The 12,317-nt window shown below is 32.0% G+C and overlaps 1 long non-coding RNA gene across 1 annotated transcript; it reads right to left on the bottom strand.

Moving 5' to 3' along the window:
* Nucleotides 1-5,716: 5,716 nt before the first annotated feature.
* On the bottom strand, nt 5,717-6,428 carry LOC123208069. Its single transcript, XR_006500643.1, has 2 exons — nt 6,052-6,428; nt 5,717-5,940 (listed from the first exon to the last, which is right to left on the bottom strand). It is a non-coding gene; the product is annotated as an uncharacterized LOC123208069 (long non-coding RNA).
* Nucleotides 6,429-12,317: the final 5,889 nt, after the last annotated feature.

Below are 12,317 nucleotides of genomic sequence, written 5' to 3'. Positions count from 1 at the left end.
ATATATAATAATATTATATACTTAAAAATTATTATTATTATTTATATATATTATAATATTTAATTAAATATTATAATATATATATATAAATAATACTAATAATTTTTAAATATATATTATATTATTATATATATTTATTATATTTTTTAAATATTATATTATATTATTATATGTAAATATATACAAAACAAAGGTGCGATGAGGGTGCACACTCTCTTTGCATTCCCATGTGTTAGATTTTAAAATGAGTTTTACACAGGCCGCACGCACCCTTTACTCCCCATACGTACTGTGATACAACATTAGTTCGCACTTATCATTCTCCTCATCTATGTTATTTTTTCGTTACTATCTGTATTTGAAACCTAAACAAAAATTTATCAATTTTTAAATATGTTTTTAATCTTTAGAACATGAATTTGGGATAGTTCAAATAAGAAATTATCAAATATGTTAAGAAAATTTTAGGCAGTCGAGCGTGACGTAAATTGTTAAGAGTGACATAATAAGCCGAGAGAGGATATTTTTGAAATTAAAAGTAAATTTATCTGTAAAGATAAAACCACTATACGTTTGCTTAAAAAGATTTACGCAAAAAAAAAAATTTATCGATTTTAATTAATATCTCATAATTTAAAGTTAAGTTATTGAAATATTATTAAAAATTAAAAATAAAATATTTTTAAATCATAATGGTTGACTATAGTTTTCTTGAAAATAATAAAATATAAATAGGAAAAGAAATAAGCACTTGACAGCATCTTTTTATAATTTTGTCTGAAAAAAGTTAATATTGTGACAATACATCAAATTAATCCGTGGTAGTACCAAGGGCAAGGGGATGAGGGAGAATAGTAAATGATTTAATAATTAAAATAAAAAGGATACATGTACTATTGGTTAAGGGTTGTGCAGAGGGATTAGGTGGATGGGACCCCAATATAAAGAATATAATAGGAGTTGAGGAAAGATACAAAGAAGGAATGAATGGTTCTCCATTATTTATTTTTATTTTTTAAAGACACGAGCGGTAATGGACAATTGAAAATGATATGACACGGTTGGCATCACAATCAAGCATCCCAAATTTGATTTTTATGAGTTTGACTAAAATTTTTTTATTTTGAACACTTATCTAATAACTAAAGTAATTATTGAAATAAATTATATGTTTAAGAGTTAATATTATTAAAAATTAAAATAAAATATTTTTAAATTATAACTTTTTTAAAAACAATAAAATAATATATTTCATTGTCTAATTAATTTAATAATTGATATAAGAAAGAAAAAAAAAAAAGAGGACTTGACAATCTCATATGGGACACATTTTTCATAACTTTGTCTGGAAAAGTTAATCCCGTACAGTACGGAAGAGGAGGTGATAAGGGAAAATAATAAATTATTTAATTATTAAAATAAAAAATATAAATATATTAGGAATAGGTGAGACATCCCAATACAAAGAGTTTTTTAATAATTATATCAACACATAAAAGAAAACAATTTCAAGCCACATCATTGAAATATAACTAAAATTTAAAAAATTAAAAATAAAAATATTTTCAATTCATACTGAAAACAAATGATTAATTATAAATTTATTAAAAATAATAAATTATTAAATTTTATTGACCTGTTAATTCAACAATTGATATAAAAATATGTATAATGAAAAGAAAAATAGGCAAAATACAAAAATAGAGGACTTGAGTTCTGACTGTACCACATGGGTGCATTTTTCACAACACTTCGTGAAAAAAGTTAATTCCGTGACAATACAGAGGAGGAGTTGAGAAAATAATGGATCTGTATTCATTTTCCTTTTTAACTCTAGTCACTTCAATAATTAATTTTTGCAAGACGCACCAAAATAATGGACAAGAGACCAGGAGTCGCAGCAGTGGGGGCAAGATCATGACCCTTCTTTTAATGTTGTCATTGATGAGGCCACCATTAAAAGCTACCTTAAATTGCTTTATGATGAAGCAAAACTTCAGAAAAATGATTCAATTGTGACATACTGCTCGACGTAATTTTAGCATCATACAGGATACAAATAACTATATCAGCACACAAAGAGTATAATTTCAAAGCATATTGTGGAAATGTTATTAAAATTTTTAAAATTATAAATAAAATATTTTCAATTCACACCAAAAACAAAGGGTTAATTATAATTTTTTTAAAACAATGAGCCAGTAATTTTATTGGCCGGTCAATAATTGATATAAGAAATGAGAAAATACAAAATTAAATGGCTTGACTACATGACATGGGATGTGTTTTTCATAACTTTGCCTGGAAAAAGGTAATCCCGTGACAGTAAAATTAATCTAGATAAACAGAGGTAACTTCAGCTTAAAATTAATTTAATTTTAAATTCTATTAAAATTAATTTAAATTTAGATTATTTATAAAAGTAAATTTAATTATTTTGTTCAAATTTGATTTATTTAATTTCAATTTAAATTTAAATTACTCAAATAGAATCAACCCTAACTAAAACCTCATGTACAATTATTATAAATTCAATTGGTTTAATGGTTTTATATTATCAAAATAACAGTATCAATTTAATTTAATTTGATTAAATTAAAGTTATTTTAAGTATGTATTTATAAGAAATACCAATAAGGGTATTAATAATGATTTGTCATTATGTAATTATATGTTATTTTATTTTTAATTTAAAATTATTTTATAATATAATAATACAACATCATTGATAAATGATAAATACATATAATTTTATTGGACCCTGAATAAACTTTTTAACAGGACTAAATAGTAAAAAAACGATATGACACGGTTGGCATCACAATCAAAACATCCCAGAGTTTATTTTTATGACTTTGACTAAAATATTCTTTTATTTAGAGCACTTTTCTAATAAGAAAAGCAAATTAGAGAAATAAATTATATGTTTAAGAGTTAACGTTATTAAAAATTAAAATAAAATATTTTTAAATTATAATGATTAATTATAATTTTTTTAAATATAATAAAATAGTATATTTCATTGATTAGTCAATTCAATAATTGATATAAAGAATAAAGGTCAAAAAATAGGACTTGACAACATCATATGGTACACACTTTTCATAACTTTGTCTGAAAAAAATGAATCCTGTGGCAGTATAGAGAAGGGGGTGATGAGGGAGAATAGTAAATTATTTAATTATTAAAATAAAAAATATAAATATATTAGTGGTAAAAGGTTGTGTAGAGAGAATGGGTAGGATATCCCAATACAATTTTTTTTTTAATTATTATATAAACACATAAAACAGAACAATTTCAAACCACATCATTGAAATATAATTAAAATTTAAAAAATTAAAAGTAAAATATTTTCAATTCTTATCCAAAATAAATGGTAATTATAAATTCACTAAAAATAATAAATTATTAAATTTTATTGATCAATTAATTCAATAATTGATATAAAAATACATAATAAAGAAAAAAATAGACAAAATGTAAAAGTGGAGAGACTTGAGTTTTGACTACATCATATGGGCGCATTTTTCATAACATTTATTCGAAAAAGTTAACCCGTGACAGCTCAGAAAGTACAAAAATTATTTTTGAAATAGCGATGGGTTTGGGCCCAAAAGTGCTTTTACATCAATTTTTGCAAGTGGTGTCCAATTAGTGAATGAAAGCGCTTTTATAATGCGTATCTTATCAAAAACTAATGAAAATAATCTAAAACAATATTGTTATTCAAATTATTTAAATTGTTTATCATATATGTACATGATACCTTCCGGCCCATTTGGTTTCTTTTATTCGAAACACACCTATCTTTCTTTTATTTAAAAATTACATTATTGTTCGAATTACGTTAAAAATTCTTTTATTTTCTCTTTATTCTTTGAATTTACTAATCCACGTTCTCATTGCATAATAATAGATAAGTTTATTTATATATTAATCTTTATTATATTAACATATCTGATATAAAATTTTAAATTATATATATCAATTGATGATAAAAAATTATATTTATAATTTGACGTTATATTAAATCTCTGTTACATTTTATCGTCAGTTGTTTTTACAGCTTAGAGTATTAACAAAAGCTCACAAAAGATGGTGCAGAGAAAGCTCTCAATAACTGTCATCCAAAGATTTTGATAGCAGCCAAAACCACATCATTTTGTGAAATGACACTTCAAAGCCATTACATAACACAGTCCCCAAACCTAAATTGGTTAAAGGCGACTCTTATGTTGCCCAATAGGTGCCTGACTCTACTCTAGTAGGGCACGAGCACCAAAAGGCAAATACTTACGAGAGGAATAATTACAGAAACTTTTACACCATCTCTAAGGCCTACCTGCTCTCAACGATGATGAGACAGATTAATTAACAATCAAAGGATTATCAATCCTCACCAGTGGGCCTCATGCTCTAAGCCTGTCAGCTCCCAACAATCCCCTCCCCGACAGGGTACTTTGGAGCACAAAACACCATTCACGCTCCCTTATAGTGGCACTTTAAGCTAACACCCACAATTCAGAGGATATACGAATCTAACAGTGCTTCGATTTCAACCTAAAGATTTAAAAGGAAAAAGATGTTGAAAAACACATATATACATACTCATAACATACGTGCTATAGTTTTATCATAAAAATAAGTATAAAATGGAAGAAGTTGATATAAAATTACCTACACTTTTGTAATTTTTGTTTGATTCTTCTAGTATGGATGAAATTGAGCCTTGAAACCATAAGAACTCTAGAACTTCTAAAAGAAATCTACATTCTTGCGAACCAAAGAGAAACCAAATTTGTGAGGTTTTTTTTTCACACTGCCATGTTTACACTTAGTTGTAAATTGCTATCACCTTTGCTGGTTGTCTTCCTAATGGCAACTTCCACTCAGCCCTCATAGCACAAGTTCTATAAATGCAATTGCTTCGTTGTGATTATAAGCTTAATGGTTTCTTCGCCTCTGAGAGAAGAAAAAAAGTCCAAATAAACGGTGGAGAACTGTTCCAAAATTCAATTGATTGGTTATGAAGCTGTGATATAGAAAATATAAACAACCAATTTCAATACAGAATATGCAGCGAAAATAAAGATAAAGCAGGTCTTAAATAACTAACAAGATGGACATGAACTTGAAGCACTATCTATCTTCTTTTGACCACCTTCAGTTTCATGGCGGAGGCTGTTTTCTCGGCTATAAGCAGCCTTGGCTAAATGGAAAATAAATCGGATGGTTGTAACAGCTATTGTTTGTGTTTTCTTGTGTCGAATCGAACGGTGAAGAGTTTTGTTCACTTGGATTGTCAGGCTATACCGCAACGGAGGTATAAAACAACTGTTGTATCCACCGTTTGAGGTTAATGCAATCTTGAGGTATTATTCATAGTAGTTTTCTGTTCTGGAAGTTGTTTTCTCTCTCTAGTTCTAGAAAATCCTGTTTCTTGATCAATATTTCACTGAGTTTATGTTGGTTCTTGCTGAAATACATCTCATTTTCTTTAGATCCTGTTTTAGATATGTCGTTCAATAATTTCTTTTTAAGTTTTCAGACACCAATAAAATAGCTCTACCCTTTGCAATTGGATCTACTACCCAAAAAAAAAAAAAGTTATTGCAGTAAAGGCGTTATAACGTAAAACCATGAACCAAAATATGATACATCAAAGCAAAACTGAATAATCTATAAACAAACCATCAAGATCAACATGCTGACATGGTAACAGAAACAGTGTAGCATATATAGAAGAATTATTCAGGAAGAATGGTTTGACATCTTAATATGGACTTCAAGTCAGAAACTCAATTAGAATTTCTAATACAAGAAATATGTACATCAGGAAGACCAACAGCTGGATCTGAAGACAATCACAGAATTAATTAAGGCCACGCAATCATTGCAATCTTCAGAACCATGGCACATGGGAAACTGTAAACATTCCTGCATCCACAAGAAACCATATGCATTTGATAAGCTCTTTTAGAAAACAGATGTTCTATGTCAGATTAATCATATGTCTTGCCAAAAATTGGTGAAAATAACTAGAATAACCTTTTGCAAACTTCCACAGGGTTTATTGACTTCGGTGCTCAAAGAGTAAGCTGTTCTATATTCTTAGTATTTCTGGATATTCCTTGGCCCGGCCTTCTATCTTCTTGCTCTTCCTGTGGATTTGCCCTATAACAAGAACTTGCCTCTTCATTATCTGAAGAACCAGGTCTTTCAGTAAGGAATTGTTCCCAGAATACATCATTTATTCGAGCTGGGCCAGTCACAGGCCCAGGATTATTATTTGCAGCCTCTTGCGAATAAGATAGTGTCACATCCTCATTACCCAGATTCTTGTTCTTCGGAAAAGATCTAGTATCAGATTCTTTTTCAGTGGAATTATACCTTGACTCTGCTGCTCTTCCAATATCTTGATTAGGTTGGGCAATTTAATATTTTAGAGTTAAATTTATTAAATTGAAAGACTATTGCTTCTAGTTGATCATTGGGGTAAGGAATACTTGCAGCTGTTTATTGTATTGTTAAAGATATGACATGTCGAGGCTGTAATAACTTTTGGTCAACAACGTTGAAAATAGAATTTATTAGGAAATGTTTTCGTGCCTATTGGAATAAGAATTATGCTGTCTTTGTCTCTTTGTGATCTACTTAATACTCACTTCTGATTCCTTTTGTTATTATTGATAGGCCCAAGTCCCCACTTATGGAGGAAATCGTTGAAGATATTAGGAAGAGATTGCAATATGCGACTCCTAAATATAAACTTGTTGGTATAACACATAAAATGTTAAAAAAATTATCATGTATTGGGTCAAATGATATATGGATAATACGGATCACACACATTATTGATATAGGCTAAACAACTGTTGCCCATGTTGTTTTGAAGCTTCTTACTTGGTTAATGATGTTTGGCGAAAGTGGGAATACATAGCACAACTTCTTTCAAAATGAATTTCTTCTAGTAGTATCAGAAGATAGAAAATATATATGGCACAACTTCTCTAAAATGAATAGGCCAAAGGGCTTACTCCCACCCAAAGTATATTCCATTCCCAAGCTTTCACTCTTTAACTTTGAAAATTTCATTTACCTACCCATGGGCTATTAAGTTTATTAATTTTAAGGACAAAATTGTTATTTAAATATAATATTAAAAATAAACTAAAATTTTATCTTATTCCCCCCCCCCCCCCCCAAAAAATTTAAAAAACTAACATTTTCTCCTTTAAACCAAGTTTAAAAAAATCATATTTTCACCCACTAGGGTTTAGTTTCAATATCCAGTTACTCTCTTCGGCATCATCATAGGCCGTCTCTCCCTTCCCACGATTCCCTTTCTTCCGACGGTTTGCCTCAATGAGACCCCAACATCTCTGGCCTAGTGCAAAGTCGTCTGCGAAGATGAATTGTCTTCCCAGATGACAAAGAGGAGATCAATTGTTGATCTTGTCTTCCCAAAGGAAAATGAGTCGTCTCGTCTTCCCAGACGACATCATATGACACCAGAGGGGTTGGGGTCTTGTTTAGGAAAACTGTTGGAGAAAGGGAAACCGTCGGGAGGTAGAGACGATCGACAATGGCATTGAAGAGAGTGGTCAGATATTGAAACTAAACCCTAGGGGGGAAATGTGATTATTTAAAACTTGACTTAGGAGAGAAAATATTAGTTTTTAAAATTTGTGGGGGAATAAGATAAAATTTTAAGGGATTAGAGTTCTGTTAACTTTAATAGTTTATAAGTGGATAAATGAGATTTTTAAAGTTAAGGGGTGAAAACTTGGGAATGAAGTATACTTTGGGTGGGAAAAAGTCCTTCGGCCAAATGAATATTAATTGCCATATTCTCTGCCCCCCTCTTGTGGTAATGGTGAATGAAAGTTTAGTTATTTTCATTTTATATTATTTTCTTTGTCTTTTTGGTTTTTAACTAGCCCTTTCAATCCCGGGCAATTGAAATACATTCAGTTTTATCATATTCATCTTACTCTTTCTTAGAAATTGGAGTGTTTGATGATTGGGATATACCAATTACTGGAGGAAGCAACTGGTTAATTATGAGAAATTTAGTAATTTCATTGATTAATGAATTGAGAAATTAAGATGCTCTTAATTATATATGGTTTTGTTGCTGTATATGTTATATGTAACCTTAATCTCTGAATCTGAATCACAGGGTTGAATGCCTGAGTCTGAATCACAGGGTTTGAGGTCTGAATCTGAATCACAGGGTTGGAGGTCTGAATCTGAATCACAGGGTTGGAGGCATCTTTCTGTGTTTTTCCTTGTCATGGAGCGAAGATCAGTGGTGTTGGATGTATATGGAAAAAGCAAAAAGAATTTTCTTCTTGCTGCATTTGTCTTGTCAGCCTTTGGTTTTATTATAACCATATATGCTTTTATCAGGAAAAGAAACACTGCAGCATATAAACAAAGAGCTGAGAGGGAACTTGCGTAGGTGGAGGTTGCCTTCTCTGTGCTCCAATTAGTTACTTTATTTATTCAATATATTCTAGCTGTTGCAAGATTGAAGGACAGTTACAGCCTATCGCTTTTCCCCCTAGTCTTTGCCCTTCTTGCTGTTGTGTTTTGCTTTCAAGGAGAAGACGATTAATAATCATGATCAAATTACGCACAGCCTGGTACCCGTTTGAATTTATTAATTTGGCTTGTTGTTTCATGTGCCCCTACTCATCGTTTGACTTCCAATCAAAAACTATTAATCTCATTGCTGTATTGTGCAATTTTAAGAGTATAACCTTCTTTAATTAAACAAGTAGGTCGGATCTCTTGCTTTTGACCACCTTAATTTCATGTTTGTAATGAAATTTCTGAAAATTTAGCTAATTTATATAAACATCAATGCTTGTTGAGAAATATACTGATTACCATTGAGTGTCTCATAATTTGCCACTTATTCATTAAATAACATCTAATCATACGATGATACACATAAGTGTATATCAATATATATACCGAAAGTGGGTACATATGGTATTGTTCATAGCTATTTTATAAACAAATGTGACTCCATTTGTCTCAAAAAAGCAAACAAATTCAATCACAAAATATTAACAAAAACTCAATCGACCCCTCTTCAATGCGTTCTAGAATCAGAAATATTCTTCTCAAGTTGAATTTGCTGATTTTAAATTTATTTATTTATTTTTATTTTGTTAATTTTGGTTGATTGTAGTGGGCACTTGATCCGTAAGGGTGAGTGAAACGTACCCGTTAATGGTGGCAAGCAACCTCCAATCTGATGGCCCAGCGTGCGCAGCAGCTCCTTCAGAATGGTCCCAGGCTGAGCTCTCTCACAATACAAGTGCACCTCAATCACTCAACACCGTTGCCACAACAGTTTCCCGTGAGACAGCAAGTAAATTTGGGTGAAATAGTGCAAGCAAGGCACAATTAATTGATGAAAACTAAGTGCAGAATGTATATTCCACTATCAACCAAAAGAAATCAACATAGCATTCATAGTCCTTTCTCCTCCCTCCGGAAGGAATTTAAATAAAACATCATAATTATTTAAGTAACAAATCACAGTTAAAATATGTTCTCAATCAATGATAATATTCTCTCAATCAATGATATGATTCTGCATTAATAGTCTCCGAACTCAGATTTCCCAAGCTGCCCCTCTGCATTTGGCTTTCGTTTCCAACACCTGCAAGCTCCTTTGGGCTGTTCACAATTTTATTTTTGGATCTGTGAACATATACTATCGCGAGTACCCAAGAGGAACTCCGATTCCAAATGTAACTCCATGTCCTCAGATAAGCAAATAGGAAGAGGTTGTGGCTGAATGGTAGGCCCAATGACTTTCTTGAGTTGGGAAACATGGAAGACAAAGTGAATTTTACTTTGAGGAGGCAAGGAAAGGTGATAAACAACCATCTCGATTATCTCAAAAGGTCCATAGAAACGCGGGCTTAATTTCTCATTTGGTAAGTTTTAAAAACACTTTATCCCCAATATTAATGTGAATTTCCCACCACTTTAAGTCTGCTTGCCTTTTCATACACTCTCAATTGAGTTGATCTTTTAATTCTGTTAAAAATAGTGTTGCGCTGTTGAAGGTAGACATCAACGTCATCAATCTTAGACCATTCTGAACCCTAGCGTAGCAGAGTAAGCAGTTCTCACTCATATAGAGCCTTGAATAGGGTCATTCCAATGAAGCTCTAGAAGATGGTATTATACCAATACTCGACCACCTCAGTCTGATCATTTGATTTGGGATAGTAAACACTACTAAATTTCAGAGTGGTCCCCACTGAGCAAAACAATTCCCCCCAAAACTAACTCATAAACAGGTAGTCTTTGTTGAAACAATCAATCTAGGGTTCTCGTGAAGCTTAATGATATCTCTGCCAAACAATTCAGCCACCTCCTTAGCAGTGTATGGGTGTGAGGGAGGCAAAAAATGACCATACTTGGAGGCCATTAACAACTACTAGAAGAAAACACAGGAAAAAAGTTGTATTTCAAACAAGAGAAAATCTTATGTATTCCAATCTTCAAATTACAGAGGAAACATACATTGTATATATATACAAACAATTGATCGCTAGAATAGATGTAGTATCTCATATTTAAAAAAGTGGTTATGTGATTTCCCTTATTTTAGGAAGATTGTTATCTATGACTTCTTCTTGGCGTTTGAATTTAGTTTGAATAGGTCTTTCAACATTCCCTTTTAAACTTGAGGCGATCAGACCAAGTTTGTTGTGTAGTAACAAAAACATTGGTCGTGAAAGTGGCTTAGTCCTCACGAAGTGATAGTCTCCTTCAACATGCTTTGTTCTCCTATACAAAACTGGATTAGTAGTTATGTGAAGAGCAGAGAGGTTATCACAAAAGAGTGATGTAGGCTTGGGTTTAAAAATGTTAAGATCTTTCAAAATTGAACAAATCCAAGTAGATTCAGTAGCAGCTACTGCCAATGCTTGATATTCAGCTTCAATTGACGAGCGCGCAATAATAGTTTGTCTTTTTCCACTTCATGAGATACAATTGGCTCCAAGAAAGAAACAAAAACCAGATGTCAACCAACGAGTACTCTTGCATCCTGCCCAATCAGAATCACTGAAACCATATAGATCTATTAAGTTGTTTGAATGAATAACAGTCCCATGTCAACTGTGCCATGTATATATCAAAGTAACCTCTTCATACTATGGTAATCCTGTATTGTTGGAGAATGCATGGACTGACACAAACAATTTACTGGATACGACAAGTCAGGACGTGTCAGCATGAGATATTGAAAAGCACTAACAATACTACGAAAAGTGGCAAGACATGCAAAAGAAGAGCCACCATTCTTTAGAGAGAGAGGTTTCACCACTACAGAAGTAGATATGGATCGACAATTAGCCATATTAGCTCATTGAAGCAAGTTAATAGCATACTAATTTTGTGAAAGAAAACGACAAGCAGGATGACTAGTGATCTCTATGCCAAGAAAATAATGTATGTTTCCCAAAGATTTCATCGGAAAGGTTTCACCCATCAATCTTGTAAATTGATCTAAGAGAGATTGTGAGTTACCTGTTATAAGTATATCATCGACATAGAGAAGTAGCTAAATAGTCTCTGAAGACCTCTAATAAATAAATAAGGATGAATCATGTGAACTGCAAGCAAACCCAAAATCCAATAAGAACTCGCTAAAGCAATCAAACCAAGCTCGGGGTGCTTGTTTCAATCCATATAAAGCTCAATGAAGCTCACAGATAGAATTGGGTTCAATTACACTCTCAAAGCTGGGCGGTTGTTCCATATACACTGGTTGATTGAGACGCTGGTGAAGAAATGCATTATTGATGTCAAATTGTAAGATAGGCTAGTGACGAATGGTTGCAACAAAAAGGACAATGCAAATGGTTGTTGGTTGAACCATCGGACTAAAAGTATCCAAGAAATCAATTCCTTCTTTCTGATGAAAAACTTTTGCAACCAAACAAGCTTTAAGTCAATCAAGAGAATCGTCTGCAGCTAGCTTTGCTTTGAATGCCCAACGACAACTTACAACATGCATTTTTGAGGTATGTGGAACAAGTCGCCACGTGTTGTTTCGATATAGAGTAGACATTTCAGCTTCCATGGTTGCTAACCACCCAGGATGATGAATAGCAGCAGAAACGGATGAAGGAACTGCTAGAATGTTGTAAAAGACAACTAGAGCATACTTTGGGTTTGGCTTGTGAATGCCAGCTTTACTACGAGTTGTGATGTGATGAACTGATGTAGCGACAGATGTATTGTCTACAACTTGGGGCACAACAAAACCTGCAAGT

This window comes from Mangifera indica, unplaced genomic scaffold, assembly GCF_011075055.1.
Source record: "Mangifera indica cultivar Alphonso unplaced genomic scaffold, CATAS_Mindica_2.1 Un_0133, whole genome shotgun sequence".
In the NCBI taxonomy this organism is placed as follows: Eukaryota; Viridiplantae; Streptophyta; class Magnoliopsida; order Sapindales; family Anacardiaceae; genus Mangifera; species Mangifera indica.
The sequence above is the reverse complement of the archived record's forward strand: the minus strand, read 5'-3'. Positions and strand labels throughout refer to the sequence as shown.